Source organism: Athene cunicularia (assembly GCF_003259725.1).
Source record: "Athene cunicularia isolate RWA chromosome Z unlocalized genomic scaffold, athCun1 chrZ_part4, whole genome shotgun sequence".
Lineage (NCBI taxonomy): Eukaryota > Metazoa > Chordata > Aves > Strigiformes > Strigidae > Athene > Athene cunicularia.
In genome coordinates, this window is record NW_020799145.1 from 366,675 (window position 1) to 372,616 (window position 5,942).

Here is a 5,942-nt window from a genome sequence, read left to right on the forward strand (position 1 = left end):
CGGCAGTGAGATGGCCGCCCGGCCCCACCCGGCCCTCAGCCGCGGTCCCGGCCCCCGCCCTCCGCCTGTCCCGGGCTCGCACCCGGAGGCGCGCTTGTCCCTGCCGGGTCCCTGCTCTCGCGCGGCCCTCCGCTGCCCGGGCACTGCCTCCCACAGTGATTCCCTTGAGGACTTGGGGGGACATTTGCCCTCCTCGGATGCGCCTTTTCTCCCGACCCAACACCACATCCCTCAGAGAGGCTCAAAGGGCCACCAGCCCTTCGGACAGCACCCACCGTCCCCACAGGGAGTGCTTTTCCCTCCCCAGCAGTACCTGTCCCTCTGCCACACAGCACAAGCCTGCCCCTCACAGGGCCCCTTCCCTCTGGGACCCGCAGACTCCCCAAGCCAGGCTCCTCTCCCCCACACACTCCAATGGGAGCTGCAGTGTCTTCACAGGAGGTGGCTGACACACATGTCAAAAACCGTAAAAATGAAAAATGAGCCTAAGGGCTAGGCAACAGAGATACAGCACCCTGGAGTGCGTCTTGAGTAGGCAACACACATGCATAGCCAGGGTCTTCCCAGAATTCTCTAGGAGTGAACGGATTGAGAGCAGCCCTGCGGAGAAGGACTTGGGGCTACTGGCGGATGTAAAAATTCGACATGAGCTGACAATGTGCACTTGAATCCCAGAAAGGCAACCATCTCCTGGGTTGCACCAAAAAAAACCGTGGCCAGTAGGTTGACTCTCCCCTCTACGCAGGTCTCATGAGACACCTCTTGGAGTACTGAGTCCAGCTCTGGGGTCCCCAGCACAGGAAAGTCACGGACCTGTTTAAGCAGATCCAGAGGACAGCCAAAAATTTATCAGAAGGATGGAACACCTCTCCTACGGAGAGAGGCTGTGATTGAGGTTGTTGAGCCGGGAGAAGACTCTGGGGAGACCTTATTGAGGCCTTTCAATAGTTAAAGCGGCTTACAGGAAAGATGGAGACAGACTTTGCCAGAGCTGATAGTGACAGAACAAGGGACAATGGTTTTAAACTGAAAGAAAGGAGGATTAGGTTAGATATAAGGAAGAAATTTTGTATGGTGAGGGTAGAACAAGTTGCCCAGAGAAGTTGTGGATGCCCCATCACTACAAGTGTTTAAGGTCAGCTTGGACAGAGGTTTGAGCAACCAGATCTAGTGGAAGACATTCCTGCCCATGGCAGGGGGGATACACTAGCTGATCCTTAAAGATCCCTTCCAACCCAAACCATTCAGTGGTTCTCTGTTTCTATGACTTATGTGGCCAGCTGTCCTGGCAAGAAGACCACTGCACACTCATTCATGGCTGCAGGTACCCCAACAACTTACAGCAATGATCTGTACTTGCACTGCAATCCTAACTCTTTGACAGCAAGCATTAAGTACTTTCTTATTAAACAAAGAAAGCTAAACATTTTCACCCAATTTCTAAAGTTTACAGAGCATTTAGAAAAGCTTGGTAATTTGGTAACTTGGTAACCTGGGCACTTTCTTCACCCAGACAGTCCTCTCTGCCTCTTAGGCATGCACATACCCTTCCCATCCCCCTGCATACTACCATGATTTCACAATAACCAAAATTCATTGACACTGTCTTCCAGAAAGAGAATGCTTTCCCAGCCACTTGTCTAAGCACCATAATGTTGCTGTGTTACACCAGCTCTAGCATTGCACCAGGCTACTACCACTTTTTAAAAACATTATAATATGTTTTAAATGTTATTTTCTAGTCCTCTTTGTTGCAGAGGAAAACTTGAAAACACAACTGGACTGAATGAAGTTTATGCCCGTAACAAGTCTGTCATCTATTATTCCAGCAGTTATGCCAATTTGATTTTCATGGTGCCAGTCTGATGATCTTGCAAGTACTAATGCTTCAGTACTATATCTAAATCTCCTTGTGCTGAAAGATCTATATATGCCCATTCAAAAGGCTGCTTCCCCCTATTAAAAGGCCTACTCACACAATCCAATAAAATACCTGTTATTTTTCCCATGTTATCTTACTGCATAACATTCAGAGCAGATTGCATTGTAGTTCTAGACTTCATTTAGTTATGTTACACTGATTTATAGCTTAATACTTATATCTTGCAACAATCACTGTATATCCATAACCTCACAATAAAACCCAGCCTCTCAGCTAACATGTAAGTAGGTACGTGGAGCTATGTCTTCCAGTTCAGCCTTCTCTAGAACAGAGACCTAAGTTCTATAACTTACCTCCGGCTTTGGGGCTCTGCATACCAACCATAGCTACAGCAGGCAAGATGTTGTGGCTGGGAAAAAGGACTTAAGAGCCAAATTCTTGAGTCTCGTATTGAAAACATGAAACTTGACAGGTCAGAGTAAAAGCTCCTGGTAGAAACTTTTTTTACTTGTTTAATAATATTTTATTATATTAAAAAAACCCAAATTTTTCAATCAAAAAGAGTTTAAACAGTATGGCAATAAAAATGCATTTACAGTATATTTGCACATTATAGACTCTATGCTTTATATGGTGATAGGTGGCAAACATTTACAAGGTGTAAGAGAAATGGACCCATTTAAATTTTTCACTTTCCACATTTAATGCACAAAACCCAAGATAGAAATCTAAATAAACACTGCAAATAGAGCAGCTACGTTGAATCCAGGGAACCACAGCTTTCATGCTTCTGTACTTCATTCACAAAATACACCTATCTGAATTTCCTATGGCATCAGCTGAATGCTGGCCTGCTTTCCTCCTGACACAATGCTGTATGATTCTGATGTTTGCCCAAATGGCCAGTCCTCTGCTATTCTTTTCCTAACAGTTTTCAGCCTGTCGGTCAGCTGCAGTCAAATCTGACAGATGGAGGACTCCAAAAGATAATGAAGTTCACGTCTTGCAAAAACAGCAGGGAGCCAGGTAGAGGAGATGAACTGTACTAACAAGAAAAGGTTGGAAGGGGTAGAATGAAGGAATAGTATCCTATGATAGTATGTTTGTTATTCTGCCAGTTTATCAGTACCAACTTGTTGGCTGGTCCATCCCACATATGTAATTTAAAATGAGACTTATAAAACAGTTTCTGGTCCTGCTGTTGGTCCAAAGATGTGTGAAGAAGTTCATGGTGACACAGAGAGTTTAGTGGGTAAAGGGGGGAACTAAAAATACCCAAGTTATGGTGCATGTAATCCCTATCCATGAACTGATTTGTCAGCTAGAGAGCCAAGGAGTCATAAACAAGACATGCTCCCCTTCTAAGAGCCCCATAGGGCCAGTGTGAAAGTCTAATGGAGAGTGGAGATTGACAGTGGACTATCGTGGCCTGAATGAAGTCACGCCACTGCTGAGTGCTGCTGTGCCAGACATGTTGGAACTGCATTATGAACTGGAGTTGACGGTGGCCAAGTGGTCTGCCACGATTGATATTGCCAACACATTTTTCTCCATTCCTCTGGCAGCAGAGTTCAGGCCACAGTTTGCTTTTACCTGGAGGGGTGTGCAATATACCTGGAATCGACTGCCCCAGGGGTGGAAACACATTTGCCCCACCATTTGCCATGGACTGATCCATGCTGCACTGGAACAAGGTGAAGCCTCAGAACATTTACAGTACATTGATGACATCATTATATGGTGTAATACAGCAGAAGAAGTTTTTAGGAAAGGGGAGAAAATAATCCAAATCCTTCTGAGAGCTGGTTTTGCCATAAAGTGTAGTAAAGTCAAGGGACCTGCACAAGAGATGCAGTTCTTAGGAGTAAAATGGCAAGATGGACGTTGTCAGATTCCAATGGAGGTGATTAATAAAATAAAAGCTATGTCCCCAACAACTAACAGAAAAAAACACAAGCTTTCTTGGGTGTTGTAGGTTTCTGGAGACAGCACAGTCCAAATTACAGTCAGACTGTCAGCCCTCTCTATCAAGTGACTTGGAAAAAGAATGATTTTGTATGGGGCCCAGAGCAGCGACAGGCTTTTGAACAAATAAATCAGGAAACAGTTCATGCAGTAGCCTCGGGCCAGTTCGGATAGGGCAAGATGTTAAAAATGTGCTCTACACTGCAACAGGGAAGAATGGCCCCACCTGGAGTGTCTGGCAGAGAGCACCAGGGGAGACTCGGCGTTGACCCCTGGGTTTTGGAGTCAGGGATACAGAGGATCAGAAGACTGCTACGCTCCAACTGAAAAGGAGATACTGGCAGCATATGAAGGCATTCGAGCTGCTTCAGAAGTGATTGGGACTGAAGCACAGCTCCTCCTGGCACCCCGACTGCCAGTGCTGGGCTGGATGTTCAAAGGGAGTGCCCCCTCTACACACCGTGCAACTGATGCCTCATGGAGTAAATGGGTTACATTAATCACACAAGGGGTCGAATAGGGAGCCCCAGCCGTCTGGGAATATTGGAAGTGATCACAACTTGGCTAGAAAGCAAAGATTTTGGAATGGCACCGGAGGAAGAGGTAGCACATGCTGAAGAGGCCCCACCATATAATAAACTACTGGATATCTAGAAGCGATATACCCTGTTTACCGATGGGTCCTGTCGCATTGTGAGGAAAAGCTGAAGTTGGAAGGCAGCTGTGTGGAGCCTCACACGATGGGTTTCTGAAGCTGCTGAAGGAGAAGGTGAATCGAGTCAGTTCACAGGGGTGAAATCTGTCCAGTTGGCCTTGGATATCGCTGAGCGAGAAAAGTGGCCGGTGCTCTACCTCTGTACTGACTCATGGATGGTGGCAAATGCCCTGTGGGGGTGGTTACAGCAGTGGAAATGGAGCAACTGGCAGTGCAGAGGCAAACCCATCTGGGCTGCTGAATTATGGCAAGATATTGCTGCTCGCGTAGAGAATCTGGTTGTGAAAGTACACCATGTAGACACTCACGTACCCAAGAGCCGGGCCACTAAAGAACATCAGGACAACCAACAGGCGGATCAGGCTGCCAAGATTAAGGTGTCCCAAGTAGATCTGGACTGCCAACATAAGCGTGAACAATTTCTGCCTCACTGGGACCATGACTCCTCAGGCCATCAGGGAAGAGATGTGACATACAGATGGGCTCGTGACCAAGGGGTGGACTTAACCATGGATGCTATTGCACAGGTAATCCATGAATGTGAGACATGTGCTATGATCAAGCAAGCCAAATGGTTAAAGCCCATGTGGTATGGAGGATGATGGTCAAAATATAAATATGGGGAGGCCTGGCAGATTGATTATATCATGCTCCCACAAACTCGGCATGGCAAACACTATGTGCTTACAATGGTGGAAGCAGCCACTGGATGGTTGGAAACTCATGCTGTGTCCCATGCCACTGCCCAGAACACCATTGTAGGCCCTGAGGAGAAAGTCTAAAGGCAGCATGGCATGCCAGAAAGGATTGGGTCAGATAATGGGACACACTTCCACCTCATAGACACCTGGGCCAAAGAACATGGCACTGAGTGGATATATCACATTCCCTGCCATGCACCAGCCTCTGGGAAAACTGAGAGATACAACGAGTAGCTAAATAGAAACTACACTGAGAGCAATGGGTGGTGGAACTCTCAAATACTGGGATGTGCATTTAGCAAAAGCCACCTGGTTAGTCAGTCCCAGAGGCTGTGCCAAGCAAGCTGGCCCTGCTCAATCTAACCTCCTACATTCTGTGGTTAGGGATAAAGCCCCCAGAGTGAGCATTAGGAATGTGTTGGGGAAGACCATCTGGGTTACTCCTGCAGTGGGTAAAGGTAAACCCATGAGTGGGATTACTTTTGCCCAAGGACCTGAGTGCACTTGGTGGATAATGCGGAAGGATGGAGAAGTCTGATGTGTGCCTCAGGGAGATTTGATTTTAGGTGAGAATAGCCAATGAGCTGGACTATCAAATAACCCTGTTGTTGCAATTGGTGCCTCGCAAAATCCCCGTGCCACATCCAAAGCCTCCTGCTCCACCGACTGAGCCAACTCT